A 17,140-nucleotide genomic window follows, 5' to 3' on the forward strand; every position below is an offset into this window, starting at 1 on the left:
GATGCTTTCCAGCCTCATCCATGTCCCTACAAAAGACATGAACTCATCATTTTTTATGGCTGCGTAGTATTCCATGGTGTATATATGCCACACTTTCTTAATCCAGCCTATCATTGTTGGACATTTGGGTTGGTTCCAAGTCTTTGCTATTGTGGATAGTGCCGCAATAAACATACGTGTGCATGTGTCTTTATAGCAGCATGATTTATAATCTTTTGGGTATATACCCAGTAATGGGATGGCTGGGTCAAATGGTATTTCTAGTTCCAGATCCCTGAGGAATCGCCACACTGTCTTCCACAATGGTTGAACTAGTTTACAGTCCCACCAACAGTGTAAAAGTGTTCCTATTTCTCCACATCCTCTCCAGCACCTGTTGTTTCCTGACTTTTTAATGATTGCCATTCTAACTGGTGTGAGATGGTATCTCATTGTGGTTTTGATTTGCATTTCTCTGATGGCCAGTGATGACAAGCATTTTTTCATGTGTCTTTTGGCTGCATATATGTCACAACAAAAGCCAAAATTGACAAATGGGATCTAATTAAACTAAAGAGCTTCTGCACAGCGAAAGAAACTACCATAAGAGTGAACAGGCAACCTACAGAATGGGAGAAAATTTTTGCAACCTACTCATCTGACAAAGGGCTAATATCCAGAATCTACAATGAACTCAAACAAATTTACAAGAAAAAAACAACCCCATCAAAAAGTGGGCAAAGGATATGAATAGACACTTCTCAAAAGAAGACATTTATGCAGCTTATCTGTACACTCTTTTAGATTTTTTTGCCCAGTCAATTATTTCGTAGATAATGACTTTAACAGTAATTTTAGAAAGCTTTTGTGTGGGAGAAAATATAAATGCATTTATTTAGATTACCTTCTTGCACCAGAAATCTGGAAAGTATGGTTTCATGAATAGATACATTACTAAACCTTCCTTCAGAAGTGTTCTATCAGTGTGTCTTCCTAACAGTAAATGAATAGCAGCTTTGTTATAGCTTTCCTGTTATTCTATACTTTTCCACACTTTTAATATTTGTCCATCTCTTACAAAACCTTTGAAAAATGTATTAATTATTGAAAATTTGCATTTCTTTTGTAAATTGCCTTACTATATTCTTGATCATTTTTTGAGTGTCTTATGCATTAAGATTGCATTTGAGGGACAAGAAATCTGACACACAGTGACTTAAATAGGTGAGGGTCAATACCATGACCCTAGAAAGTTTTCATGACATTCTTAGGATGTGGCTTTCATTTCATAGTAGTCCCCTTGGTGTAAGATGGCTATTCTTCCTCTGGCAGCAGGAAGGAGCTGGGGTAAAGGCTCATGCCACTTGTGTCTCCTCCAGTTTAAAGTTTTCCCTGAAGCTTTGTCCTGTGACTTCGGCTTCTATATGACTGTCCAGAACTAGGTCATGTAGTGCTCCCTTGCTGCTGTGTAGTAGGGAATGTAACTAGAGATGCTGTAATTGCCACTTCAAACAAGATCAGGCTTCTGTTTGTAAAAAAAAAAAAAAAAGAAAGAAAAAAAAAGAAGAGTAGACATTGAGTGGACAACAGCAAAATCATTCGTCCTACACCAGTTCAGTTACCTGATACCAATACACATCTTCTTTTCATACATAGAATAGATTTGCCTTCATTGCAAGGCAATGTTCCAGGTGATTTGCCTCATGGTCTGGTGACCTATAAACTAATTCTCTGTGGGCTAGAGTTCATCCCATATGGAGTTTGGGAGTATAAATGGTACCAGGGAGTTGTCCTGCCCTGAAGCAAGAGGGCTGGGCTTCTATACTAATATCAGTGAGCTGTTAGCTGCTGGTCAGCACTCAGCCACTGGGTTTTGTGTAACTGTGCAGACATCTCTGAGTCAGGTGGCTCTAACTGGCAGAGAGCAAGTTTCGGGAGAGGGGTACAGTTGGGAGACATTGGCAGCCAACAGCACAGCAGCTGGGCCTGGTGAAGGGAATCGGGGCAGGTGCCGAACACAGTACACATCAGAGAGCAAATGTGGCAACTCCTGGTTCTTCTCTCTAGGTTTCCTCCTTAATCCTTTATTTTTCCTAGCTTCTAATTCGGCTCTGTGTGTATGTTGCAGGACAGAACTTTTCCATTTCTTCTATTGTCCATTTCTTCTATTGCCTCTTCTGAGGCAGGCTGAGGAGAAGATATCTTTTCTTGGGGTTCCTGTGCTTTCTAATGTCTCTTTATACGGATGCAACTTGGGGACTTAGAGATGAATTTAGGGGTTCAAAAATCACAAGCAGTTGCAGCCAGGCCTGGAGTTTTCTTGGCAAAGCAAGTTCCACAAAAGCTTTCTATTTGTTTCCAGTCATTTCCATGTGCAAATGACTACAGTTAGGATGTTTCACATATATAATATTTAAGCATGAAGGTTGCCTAGTTTTACTCATTGACCTCATCACTCAGTTCATCCCCTCCCCAACTGGAATATTAATGGGAACTTCAACTCCTTGGTGATAAAATTTACTGTACTCCCATGTAAATATTTAGTCTTCTGAACTCCATTTCAAGACTATTTTTTTCTCCTCGGTCTCATCTCTCCCTTCTCTTTCCCAACATTGCAACGTGGTCAGGGTGGAAGCTCACCTGTCATTATGATGGTGGAGAGGGGGCCTCTTGTCCTCCTTTGGGCCTATTCTGACTTAAGGAATACACAATGTCTATATTCTTTTCTGTCTCTGAGCATCTCCTACTGGGGTTTGTTGCAATGTGGCACCAACATTTTGTGATTCTAGGTAGACAGCGTGCTGAAACCTGTGATCCTTGCCTCAGACCCAGTTTTTACATCCCCACTCTCTGGTCTTAACGCTGGATTTGCGGAATTCATCAGACCCTCCACACCTCTGCACTCCACCTGGTGGCATGAGGGCTCCATTCTGATACCTGCACACAGGCAGTTAGCCAGGCTGTGCTGCCCTAGGTGGATTCCCCTGGACACCATATCTTTGTGCTATCTTGGAAGAGTCAGAGAAGTGAAAGAACTGCCATGGTTCTCGGCTACTCTCTGAAGTGATTTGAAGTCTCTGTGTTTCTATCACTTCCTCCTCTCCTTTGCAGAGTTCCAGGTAATATCTTCTTGTGAATGCTTCCCCTCACACTCTTGCCATATCAGAATGCCATTTCTTATTATCTTCTCTGTAGAATATTACTTATAGTAAAGCTCTATTCTTAGACCTTTAACCATTTTTCTGAATACATAAAAGACAGCTGTAGAATTTAAGAGACTTTTTTCTCTCTCACATCAAATCCGGGCTCACTATAACTAAACACTCCAGCTCTTAGATCCTAGAGAATAAAATCGCAACTTTTTAACCTGGAATTTGACATCCTTCACAATTTGATTTCCAATCCATTTTTCCATTTTCAAAGTCTCCATCTTCAAAAAGACTTCTATCTCTTTTTTCCTGCTTATACCACTTACTGTGCTTAATGCTTTCTTCGACTGATCTAATCACATCTCCCTCCTCAGTGAAGCCATTTTTGATAACTCCTCTTCAGCCTCCAGTACACCTTTCTTATGCATTTTGCCTTGCACTCTTTCAACTCCACAGTCTCCTTGATTATTTTGTTTTTCTTTCTCACTTCTTTCTGGGGGGTTAGCAGTTCTCAGGGTTCGGCTTTTGCCTTCTCCTCTTGACTGGAAGGCTTTTTGTGGCTGATCTTACCTGCTTCTTGTTCTCAACCATTACCTCTGGCAGATGGCTCCCAGGGCTGTGCCTCCATTCCTAACATCTTTCTGGAGGATGACCTTTATTTTCAATGCAACTACAGTCATGCACCACATAACAACGATTGAGAAGACAACAAAGCGCATATACGATGGTGGCTTTTTAAGATTTTGACACTGTATTTTTACCATATCTTTTCTATGTTTAGGTGTGTTGGATACACTAATACTTACCATTGTGTTATAGGTGGCTGCAGTATTCAGTACAGTAATGTGCTGACCAGGTTTGTAGCCAGGAACAGTAGGCTAGACCATATAGCCTAGGTGTGTAATAGGCTACACCATTTAGGTCAAGTACCCTCTGTGATGTTTGCACAATGATGAAGTCACCTAACAACACATTTCTCAAGAGGATTCTCTATTGTTAAGTGACACATGACTGTACTTAACTTCTCCTGTAAGTATCTCACACTAAAGGCGTTTAAAGCTGAGCTTAGGAAGTGAGAAATGAAAAACTCATTTTTATATTCTTAATAACAGTCCAATTCTCTTGGCTTGAGTTAAATAAATCATCAAGAAAGATGAAATATTTAGAATGTAGGAAATTCAGATTTAGGAGGAGAGACAAATGATAATGTACCTTAGGGAAATGTCAACAGACACATGTAGGTATAAAATCCATTCCATTTGCCTAAGAAGGAGCAATGCTGTGACTCTTTCATTCGTTTATGTTCTATTTTATTTTTGTTCTTTAAAACCATTTTGCTTCTGATAAAAAATGTAACAAATGCTTATTACCAAATCACTAGAAAATAAAGAACTATGAAGAGAAAAAAATACAAATCAATCATCCAGAAATAATCCATCATCTAGAAATAATAACAACTGCATTTTAAAATTAATTTCGCTCTGATTTTTATGCATATATATTTAATCTTCGGTTAAGGTGTTTATTAATTTAGCTATTTATTTTTAAGTAAAATTACCATAATACTAAGTACATTTCTGTACTTGCTGTTTTTACTTAATATTACATAGGAAATATTTTTATATTATTAACATTTCTTGTAATTACCACTTTTAGTGACTGCAATGTATCTCATTGTTTGGGTATATTATGAATTGTCTTATTCCTTCTTTTTGGGACTTTATTTCCAATTTTACTTTTGTTCTTAAATGTTTGATGAACATCTTTTACCTGTATCTCTGATCTCATGTCCAAATATTTTTTTCAAATAAAGCTGAGAAATGAAATTGCTGTGACTAAAGTTAGGATTTTTTTCTTTGCCTCAACCAAGATTCAGTCTTTTTTAGCTAGTCTGATCTGGGATTAATCAGAAAGAAAAGCATAAATGGCTTAACTCCAGCAGACTATTTTACTATAGATTTTCTTTCTCTAAAAGTTTCAATAATTTGTTTTTATAAATTAAGGGCTTTTGTTTTGCTTCCTTCTGAAAGTCTTCCAAATTTACGTGAATCTGCAACATGCACTTTTTTGAGTTCTCCATAGGAACACAGTAATTCCCACTTCCTATGAGGGACCCAAAGGGTTCTGAAATGGATGAGCACAGGGAGAGGGCCCAGTGTTTCAGGGAGTGACATCATAAATATTGTCTATTGTCCTCTAAAAAGAATGACATTAATTAATACAGAACCACTTATTGAACGTTTTTAGGCATTGTACAATGTTCCGGATACCTGCATATTTTAGATAAAAGATGTAAACACAGTTCACATATTTGTTTTCAATATTTTTTCTCTATTACGAATGGTACTCTCAAGCACATCTTGAAACCAACGAGTCTGTTTTTTTAAGTAAAGTAGTTGGTTATTAACAATGTCAGGCAGAACCTCAGAGTATGGAGAAGACAAGACATAAAGTTTTACTTGCTGAATAGCAGAACATAGGCGTGAGAATCTTAAAAAACACCTGGCCTCTGGTGTGTGAAAATAAGATCAATTTAAAGAAAGAAAAAGAACAATAAGATATGGGTTTTAGCTCAGCTTCTTTCAAATGTAAGTGATCAAAATAAACTTTGAAGTTTCTGGAAAAATCAAATTCCTAAACCTCAAGCCCAGAGATTTTCATTTTGTCTGCTAGGGTGGAGTCTCTATGCTCTATTTTTTAATTTTAAGAAATGACTCCAAATAATTCTGGTGAATAACTGGGTTTTGGAACCACAGTTTAAGTATTGCAGTGTTTACTCTTTATTGCTTTTAAAGGAAATATATTATTTTACTCTTCTTAAAATAAGCATAACTATATAACACACAGTGGCCAACTGACTCACAACTGAGCCATCTTATCTTATAATTAGGAAGGAATTTAATAAAAACTTGTGTTCATACTGTCTTTTTATCACTTCATTCTCTAAAATCTTCTTTTAGGAAACTTGCCTCAAAGCATGACTCATCTTTTACCCAGCTTCAAACGAAAACATTTTAGTCTCTGTATTTCACTTCCAGGATAAGGTTTGATTGCTTTAGAGAATCAGAAAACAATAATAGATTCATCCCCTCCCACTCCCAGGAATATTTGAGAATAACAGGCCTCAATTTCTTTTTAATCTCTTTTGTGCTATTTTTTGTTCTATTTTTAAAGGAAATTTTCTTTCTTCTTCTTTTTCCCTTTCCTCCCTCACCATCTCCAACTGTTGTTAGCAACTCTCTAATTTTTGTGCGATCTCATTTTTATAATTTGGAATTAGATCAAAGCTTATTAAAAAGGAGAAGATGCTTCCCAGAAGATGCTGTTGTGCCTTTGCTTTGTTCTGTATTGACATCGTGGATTTCTATAGTTCTCTGATTATTTACCATTGTTTATGTTTTAGTTTGGTTAAAAATCAATTAATATTGACTCTTTTAACCCTCTAAACAATATTGTGGGGCTAGTATTATTATCTGCTAATTTGAATCACACGAAATTGCTATGTTTGAAGATAAACAAAAGCAATTGAATATTGGCAAATTTAATATGATTCAGCCTACTATACTTGATGGCTCCATGCTATAGATCTCAAACAAGTGACTTTGCTCAAGGTTACCTAAGCATATAAATAGAATCAGTTTCAGTGTGTTCTTCCCCCTAAAACATAGTTGTTTCTCTTTTTAAAAAGTATTAACTGGCTGGGCGTGGTGGCTCACACCTGTAATCACAGCACTTTGGGAGGCCGAGGCAGGTGAATCATGAGGTCAGAAGTTTGAGACCAGCCTGGCCAGCATGGTGAAACCCCGTCTCTACCAAAAATACAAAAAATTAGCTGGGCGTAGTGGCGGGCACCTGTAATCCCAGATATTTGGGAGGTTGAGGCAGGAGAATTGCTTGAACCCAGGAGGTGGAAGTTGCAGGGAGCAGAGATGGCGCCACAGCACTCCAGCCCTGTCTACAGAGTGAGACTTCGTCTCAAAAAAAAAAAAAGCATTAACCAACGCTTACAACCTGTTTTTGTTTCTCAATTGGAAATATTTAGGTCTTAAATTGCATCATTTACTGTATAACACACATGTACAGCTTTCCTTCACAGACCATACATGCTGCATTTGTATTGTTCTACCATGAAGCAGGCTATTCTATGTTTCCCTGTATACATACATGGTTATTTGTGAATATGCAATTTTAGGTAAGAAATTACTGTTAGTATTTATAGAACTTTATAGCATAAAGAATTTTTCAATTTCATTACTTTGTGTATTATATTGAGAAAACCTAATGTATAAAGGTGTTGATATTATTTTATTTATTCAATACCTATTATGTCTAGTAGGTATTTTAACTAATCAGACCGAAAAGGAAGGAGTAGTAGTACAGGATCTAATTCCTGGGAGCTTGTTCTATCTAATAAGATCACAAATTATAGAAGACATTATTTTAGTCTTGGAAGAAAGTCTATACCAGAGTAAAGTTCTTGAACTCATAACTGTTGAAATAAATTTATTGTTTTAATAGCTCAATTCTTCTTACTTTCCTGTATTGGTGTTCCTTCTCATGTGTTATAACTTCACTATGAGTTGGATGCCCTGTTGCTTTGCTTGACTGCGTTCTCCATGTAACTTGCTTTAACCAATGGAATGAGGTAGAAGTGAAGGTATGCCTGCTGCAAGCCCAGGACTCATGAACCTTGTGTATTTCTGCTTGTACTCTAGAAAAGTGGTTCTTAACTAGGGGCAGCTTTTTCTCTAGGGGAATTTGGCAATATCTAGGAGCATTTTTGGCCACAACTTGGGGGATTCTACTGGCACCCAGTGGGTACCAGCCCAAGATCCTGTGGAGCATCCTATGATAGAATAACTCTCTACAACAAAAGATATGCAACCTAAAACATCAATAGAGTTGAGTTTGAAAATCTTTGCTCTTAACAGACTCTGTCATCACCACAAGAAGGATATGCCTGGGCTACCCTTCAGCTTTTAGGGGGAGGATGAGAGTTGCATGGAGTAACACTAACCTGCAGAAACATGAGTAAGACCAGTCAAGATCAACCAACACCAAGCCTTGTGACTCATGAGATTTAATAATAAATAATCTTCCGTTTAATAACTGAGTCTTAAGGTGGATTGTTTTGCAGCAATACCTAACTGATAGAACCTTGTAACAGAGGAAAGTTGAATATTGGGTGGCAGAGTCACAGTCAATATACCATGTTAACCAATTACTCACCAAAAGATAAAAATTAATCTATCACTTCCCACACACCACCAATGGAAGACTTTTTTTTTAAAACTTTTTTTGGAAAATAAATTCAGTTTTAAGGTTTGTGTAGTGAATCCATTTCACAAATCGAAGGATAAAGAATTCTGGTATATTAGCATAGATAAGAACATCTCTTCTAATTAATTAAAAAGTGCCATAGTGCCTGGCATCATCATGAACACTGTGATTGTAAAGAAAAATAAAACATGGCCCCTGCTCACTGTAAGCTTCCCATAGAGCTGGAATATTCAAATTACTTGGCTTCATTCAAGTATTTTTTAACTAGTGGAGATTTTATCATTGTTTTAGGAAGAGTATCTACCTTAAAACAAATATATTTTTGGAAGCAGAATTATAGCTGGAAATATTAATTGTTGTACTATCTGTGTTTTTGTTCCTTCTTTCTACTGTCTAGTGGTAGTGGGGTAGGGCAGGGCAATCTTTGCTTTCTCAAGCCAATATTGAAATAGAAAAAGACTCAAAAAGATAAATATCCAAGCACAAGTCAGAAAGATGCACATAAGTATTTATGGAGGCGTATTTTTGGTAATCAAAGACTAAGAAGACAAGGGTAGTGGGAAGGTGGGACTATCCCAGAAAAGAGAAACAGGGCTTGATTTCTCAAAGTGGAAGAAAGGGCTGAATTTTCCTCTTACAAGCACTGGGATTGACGGTGAAGGGGCTTATAACGATGATTACTGGTTCTTCTCCAATATATATTTTACCTCCTCTCCAGTGACCCACTGCCAATGGACATCCAAAGTTCCTCGTTCTAGATACTGGTGTTTCACAGAATAAAAATTAAAGGACCTGGACTCCTTGTGTGGAGATGGGGATGAAAAAAATCTCATTTGTATTTTTCTTATGACCAGGTACAGCTGGGGACACAATAACACTGCATTTTTTTTTAATAGTAGCGATGCAAATGTAATCATGTTTTTCTTGCTACGTTTAGCCTACTTTCTATTTTTACTTGTGACACATTTGTACGCATATTTCATGCTAATTAAATATTTAAAATTTTCTCATTACCTTTTCATTTTAAAATTATTCTTTGCCAATTGCATATATAACTAAGTTTGTGATTTTTGCCTACCAATGTCTAAAAATATGAAATCCTAGAAATGTGTTTTTCTTGTATCCATAGTTATCCAACATATTTTCATAGCAGCAAGGCAGATTCTTGTGGTGACTTGGTTCCTGTACCTCCCATAACACAAGGGCTGAACATGGCTTTTAGCAGATGGAGTACGTGTTATTTCCACTTGTGGCAACATTAAACCTGGTGTGGTGAATAGTAGGGGTCTGCCCATGATGCCCACTTCTTGATTTTCATGTCTGTTTTAAATGCTCTGTGGAAAAAGGGTGGATTTACTCCCTCCCCACAAATTTGGTTCAGATATCAAGACATGATCACACACAAGCACACATACACACACGCACACACACACAGACAGCATGAAAGGTCTTATTTCTTGTGTAAGGCTAGCTTCCCAACCTGGTCCAAACATGGCCTAAGAGAACAGGGAAAGGAGGCTTGAATAGGGGTTGTTATGGTTGTCAGAGAGTGTGATTGGGGTTAAGGTTCCCACACACAGCAGGGCTTATGTGGAGTGAACCTCCACTGGCTCCAAAGGAAGAAGCACCCAGGCTTTCTTTTCAGGTGAGCCAGATGCAAGCAGAAGGGAAAGAGGAGAGGGGAGGCATGTCTCCAGTCAAATATCAAAAATGAATTGAGACTGTTGATTACCCTGGTTCTATGTAATGCCCTCCCCTTGAGTGTGGGTGAGAACTGTGACCTGTAAATGTTGTGATTACATTATATTATGTGGTAAAGGTGATGGGATGTTACTCCCATGATTATAATACAATGTATATACATATATAACTCCAAGCAGACTCTCTCTTCTCTCTTGCTGCCCTGAAAGCAGCAAGCCTCTATGTTGTGAGCTGCCTGTGCAGAAGAACACGCGGCCAGGAACTGTGGGCAGCCTGTAGGAGTTGAGGGCTTCAGTCCTCCAATTTCAAAGAATGGAATTCTTCCAACAAACACAAGCACATAATCTTGGCGAGGACCCCGAGCCTCAGATAAGAAGACTCCAGCCCAGCTGAAACCTTGATTGCAGTCTGGGAGACCCTGAAGTAGAGAACTCACTCAAGCTCCTGATCCACAGGAACTGTGGTATAATTAATGTGTGTTGTCACATTAAGAATGGGAGAAATTAGAAATCTATGTAAATAAACATAGCATCAGAAGTGACTTCAAGTAGCATTCTACAATGGCAAAAGCACAAAATAGAAACCATGAAAGGACAATCAATAAGATGTCTTAGGTAATTAGATGTAGGCATAAAGCAGATGAAGGAATCAAATATAATTGAGAGATTTTTTGATTCATGATGACGTGGAAAGAAACTAAATTATTGATAGAAATTGGCAAATCAGAGAGAGAGAGTTTAATGTGAGGAGATTACTTTTACATTAAATATGTTGAATTTGAATTGACCAGAAACAGAGTTGAGGTCCAAGACTGACATACATCGACACAACAGACATGCATTGACCCCTTCTAGGAATCTAGTTTTGTGAGAAGCCCGGGGCGTAAAACTGATGAGTAAGCTATGTTCTCAGCTTTTGAGATGCTTGCACTCTCGTTCGGGCAGACGCTTACCAGGAGTGCATTCATACAGAATACAGGTCCTAAGATAGAGGTAAAATCAAAGTACTTGGAATTAAAAAGGTTGGACAACTCTTTATCATCCTCCAAGGCTCAGATAAGGTAGAGCTATTACCTGAGTGGAGCTTTCCCTGACCACTGTCTTCTCTGTCCCTTGTTTGTCTCTGCAAAGCTCTATTATAGCACTGGCCCTCTTCTAAAGTAATTATTTGTCAGCATTGCTGGTGTTTTTCTTACTAGATTGTGAGTTCTTTGAGAGCCAATCAGCCTATTTTTTTCTCATCTCTGTATTCCTGTGCCCAGAATAGCACATGTCACATGTTACACACTCAAGAAATGTGTATTGTGTGCATTATGGCTGGTGGGGGTAATTAACTTGATTAAAGTATGATTTACATAAGGGAGAGAGGTTCTGTTTAGAGAAAAAGCTGGAACCTGAGGACTACATTTTCAGGTACATCTTCAACAATCTGTTCATAAAACACATCAGGACCTCCGGTTGCACACAATGTTGCAAGCCAATTGAGTTTTTGTCTTTTTATAAAAAGGGACTTTAGATGTGTCGAGAGTGAAATGGGCACTTTTTATCAAAGGATGTTTATTACCAGCTTTGGAGGTGGGCACTTATAACCCTCCACACTTTAGATGTCTTCATAACTCAGACAGATATTTGGCCTACTGCCTTGCAACCAGGAGGGGCTGCCCCTGCTATATCAAGTAGAAAAGGTCTCAATGCCTTGGACCGATATGCAGTATGTGAGGCATGGTGGAAGTCAAGCTAATGCCAAATAAAATTTGAGAAAAACATCTCACATGTCTCAGAGTAGAGACTATTGCTTACCAGGGAAAATAATTACTTTTATAGATTGGAAGTTCCCTTAAGACTTTGTCTTTGTTCTTTCTTTACAATTGGAAACTAACTTCTGAAGTTTTATATTGCCTTATTTTTCCTAAATCCCAAAAGACATATTTTGTGAATTTTAAAAAAAGTTTCATTGAGCTGTCTTGCCACCAAAAATGTGCTTCAGAATTTGGATTTATTATTGCAGATTTTTTTTAAATGAGGTGACACGTGTAAGATAGCAATATCTGTGCATACTAATTCCTGTCTATTTCTAAATTCTGCTTAAAAGGACCAGAAAGTCATCTAAAACAATAACATGTTTTTCTGCAACTAATAAGGTGTAGGAAAATTAGTACTAGGGTGGAGAAAGCCATCACCAGCTCCACTGCTTCATCTCTACAAAGAACATTTCTGTCACTGCATCACATTTTAGTGCATTGACACATGACTGGGGTTTGTAATAATTACCCCAAGTAATTACTCTGAGCAGCAATGCCTTCCCATTTTCTTTCCAGAGACTGGCTCATGCATACATGCGTGACAAATCCTGACCGTTGAAACAAGAAGGAACACTAGAGTGTTTCTGGGCATCTTGCTTGTCTTTAGTAAGGAAACAGAGGAAAGATAAACTACCTTCTGATTTTGGAGAACATTCTACTGTCTTAAAGTAATGCCTGGCACTATTGAAATAAGCCAGAGCATGAAGCTGCCACTCTTAAAGAGTAGCACAGCCAAAAACATGATGGAGAAGGGCAACTGGTGTCCTTATATCCAAACTTGGCATTGCTCTACGTCTGGAATTCTAGTTATGTGAGATAAATGTATTTTCTTATTTAAGCCAATTTGAAATAGCATTTTGTTACTTATGTTGAAGGCTTCCTAAGTGATACAGAATGTGGGAAAATGAAGGAGAGTGCTCAAGGGAACATACCGAACACACCCTAAAAGGTATATTTGCTGAGTGGAGGGAGTAGAGGGGAGAGAAGAGAGAATTCCCTACTCTAAAAGACCCACCTATTCTAGGCTAGTAAGTGGGTGACCATCGGTGAAGCATTTGCCAACATTCTTTTAAACTGTTGCCTATTGTACATTGGGACTTAGATCATTTTCTATACAGATTCTAGTGTTAGGAAAGCCACAGGGAAGTTTGAAATATTGAAATGATGTGTTGTTGCCCAATGCTATTGGCAAATTCCTAAAAGAAAAGATTTAACTGACTATGGTCAAATCAAATGCACATAGGAGAGAAACATGACTTACATGACTTTAAGAAAAGTTATATCTTTGATCTACAACCAAGTCCACTGATGGGTAGAATAGCCAAATTCTCTATTCCTAGCTAAAGTTAATCTAAATGTCAACAGAGAGACAGCAATTTTTCAGGTTACCATAGTGGGATTTCATTCAAGTCCCTCCTATTAGTCATTCTTTTTTGGAAAAGAGGCCAATCCTAAGAAAAAGATTAGATTATTTGTGGTGCCTCTCCACCAAAGACAATTATTTTACATTCCTTCAGGGCGGAGGCTACTCATCTGGGGCCAACAGAGAAGGGAAGGACACAGAAGTGTATAGCCAGAAACAGACATTTATATATTCAAAGATCACATGTAAATCAAGTTCTTTAATTGTGGACTGGAAGCAAAAATACCTGAAACCTAATAAATTTTTATGAGAACTGCATTTTCCGGTGGAAGTATCCTTGCCATAAAAATTTCAGCAACTTAAAACGGTCTGTTGAAGCTTTTCTCTGCAAGGTCTGTCTTTACACCACTTGCCTCAGGTGTGATCACAGGGGAAAATGTACAAGGATTTATATGCACAGAACAGAATAATGCTGCCAGGTTGGCTGATTAAAAATCATATTATCGGCTGGGTGTGGTGGCTCATGCCTGTAATCCCAGCACTTTGGGAGGCTGGCTGAGGCGGGTGGATCACAAGATCAAGAGATCGAGACCACCTTGGCCAACATGGTGAAACCCCGTCTCTACTAAAAATACAAAAAAATTAGCTGGGTGTGGTGGTGCGCACCTATAGTCCCAGCTACTCGGGAGGCTGAAGCAGGAGGATCGTTTGAAACTGAAAGGTGGAGGTTGCAGTGAACTGAGATCGTGCCACATCACTCCAGCCTAGCGATAGGGCGATACTTTGTCTCAAAAAACAAACAACAACAACAACACACACACAACAAACAGACAGACAAAAAAACCATCCTATTTTCCTGGGGAATTAAATCTTCTCTTGTCTCTCCAACAGAATATATATAGTGTGGCTAATGACTCTCAAGTTTAATTTCTCATTCTTCCTTTATTACAATTGGGAATTTTATTTAATATTATTATCATGTCCCTTCTGCCCTTTTTGTACCAGTTATTTTAGGGGTAGATCCCTCATCTTTTAGCTTTAGGTTGCCAGGAGCAATATCTGAACCTGATGGAGAGGACTATATATAAGCCAGGAAATTCACACTTGGATCTGGTTACAGAAGAGATTTTGGTCTTTCTTCAGGAAAGATATGAATGTGTTTATGTAGATGTTAGAATTTCTAAAAATATTTGCAGATATTGGTTAGCTAAAGAGGTGAACTGTAATGGTAATCATGGACTACTTCTCGATATCCTTCTACCCTCAAATGATTAGCACAAAACAACACGGTACTCTCATTTCTTTTATCAGTTCTAGGCAATGAAACTTCAATGGAATTTTGCTATTGTGCTTCTGGAAAATGGTTGTCTCCTTCGAAAGACACACAATATGATATGGCTTCACTGCTGACTCTGGAAGTTACAGCTCTGGTTATGTTAGGAATTTCTGCAGCTACCTTGCTACATGTTGAGGATCACTCCAGCACAAAGACAAGGGCAGTCTAACAAGAATGACAGCAACATAAAGCTGGAGCCCTGCTGTAGAGTATCTCTCTGACTCTATGCTCTATTAGACTCCATGTTGTAAAATAATACATTTCACCATTGCTCAGTTCATTTTGAGTTGGGTGTTCTCTTAATTGGAGTTCCAAAATACTAGCTTATAGGTAGTTTCTCTATCTACAGGCTGTCTTGATTTCCTTACTACAATGGGACCTGGTATTTGATTTGATCTACATATATCCAGGGATGGGGTTGCTGGATTTAGCAAAGAAAAATACAGGATACTTAGTTAATCTCGATTTCAGATAAACACATATTTCATAAGACATATTTATGATGAAAGTCAAATTGAATTTGACATCCCTGTGTTGCCTGGCAACCCTAGCAAGGATACCTTGGTGATAAGGTATAAATGGATATTTTTGATGTTCCAGGCTATTCTGGTTACTTAACAGAAAAGGGATCACATTGTTTATGGATGACATTATGGGTAAAGGGGGTCAGATTTCCTTAGCACTCCTGTTTATATTTGGGCTGGAGAATTTAGATTGCGTGTCAGCAAACTTTTGCTGTAAAGGGCCAGATAATAAATATTTTAGGTTTTGCAGGCCTTATGGTTTCTGTTGCAACTACTCATTTCTGTATTACAGCTTGAAAGCTGTCATAGACAATACATAAATGAATAAGCATGGCTGTGTTCCAATACCGCTTTATTCACAAAAACAGATGGTGGGCCAGATTTGGCTGTAGTTTGCTGATCCCTAATCTAGACCATTCAGTAGGAATTGGTAATGAGACATGGCTTGAGTTTGCAATTTCAGAACACCTCCTTAATACTTCATCTCTGATCCTACAATGTGCTAGACTGAGTTGTTTAGTTGAAGGGTTTGTATAAAGTCCAGGACAATTTTCATAGTGTGTAATGTTTCCCATATGACAACAACTGAATTAAATAGAAACTTTCCTTCAAATAGAGAAATAAAGAATGGAACTAGAGGGGAATGGTAGATGGCAAAAGAACTCTTGGGGACCACAACATAAAAGACATAAACCATTGTCCTAGTTTCAAAGGGCTCATGCCTCTCTGGAATAAATTTACTGCAAGCAATGCAAGAATATTTTAGATTTAAAAAAATGCCAACCATATGAATAGTAGCAGGTCATAAGAACAGAGAAATATGAGCAAAGTTTGTTTGTGAATGAGTAGCGTATTCAGGTGCTATAAATCAGAAGCTTTAAATTCCAATTCATAATGCAAAAGATTAACTGAAGGTATATCTCTAGAGCACAGACAAAAAGTATAAACAGATCAAAATAAATATAGAGAAAATGAGGCAAAGGTAATAAATATTTTCAAGAGACAACGGAACTTATGAGCAGAATACATAATACAAAATAATAGCAGAAATTGTTTCTGAACTAAAAATAACAGTTCCAGAAATTTATGAAAAACTCTATTATTTAGCTATACTCAGGTAGTATTTAAAAATATAATCATCCAAGTAAATTAAAAATGAGTTCAAAAATGAGGAATCCATGAGAGTGTTTTTTTGACTGACTAGAAACGAAAAAATCCTTGTTTTATTTTGAAAATTAGATAAATATAATTTTGATCACTTAAAAATAGAAGATAGTCACTAATTAAATTAAAATCTGAATGTATGCCATCTAAATTATCACCGAAGTTATAGACAAAATAAATTTAATTTATATGGCCCCCCAAAATAAAATAGAATGGAAAAAAATGTTCCTTAAACAAGAAATACAGGAAGACCGTAATATTCAAACTGAAATGAGCTCTTTAAACCTAATTGTTTTCCAAATTATGTGTGAGAAGCATCATAAAAGAGGACTCTGATTCATTATGTATTTTGACTTAGTCCTAAAATAAAATGTAACCCTGACCCTCTCCTCACACATCCTCTGGTCTTGTTCTTCTTTTTCTCCATCCACGTCTACCTCACCCTTCATATCTGCTTCATACTGTTGTCTTCTTTGTACCAGTCTCAGCTGCTGGAGACAGAAGCCATGACTAGGGCAGTGTATTAAGTAGTACTGCCTCAAGCTGCAGTACTGTGTGGCCTTACCTGAGATCCTTCTGACCTGTGTGGTGGTCCCAATAGCAGTCTTCCTACTTCCTGGGAGTCAAAAGATCATTAAATGTTATTAAACTAAATATAAAATAAAACTTATTATGAGATAACCCTCATGAATTAAAGAACAAAACTTGATCATATCCTGTTAATTAAAATGTATGTTGTGGTGCCATTGAAAATAAAGATCTGGGTTAAGATATATTCAAGAAAATATTGACAGAGAGTGAGAGTGGCAATAATAATACCAAATATATTTTCCAAGGCCAAAA

Source organism: Nomascus leucogenys, chromosome 16 (genome assembly GCF_006542625.1).
Source record: "Nomascus leucogenys isolate Asia chromosome 16, Asia_NLE_v1, whole genome shotgun sequence".
NCBI lineage: Eukaryota > Metazoa > Chordata > Mammalia > Primates > Hylobatidae > Nomascus > Nomascus leucogenys.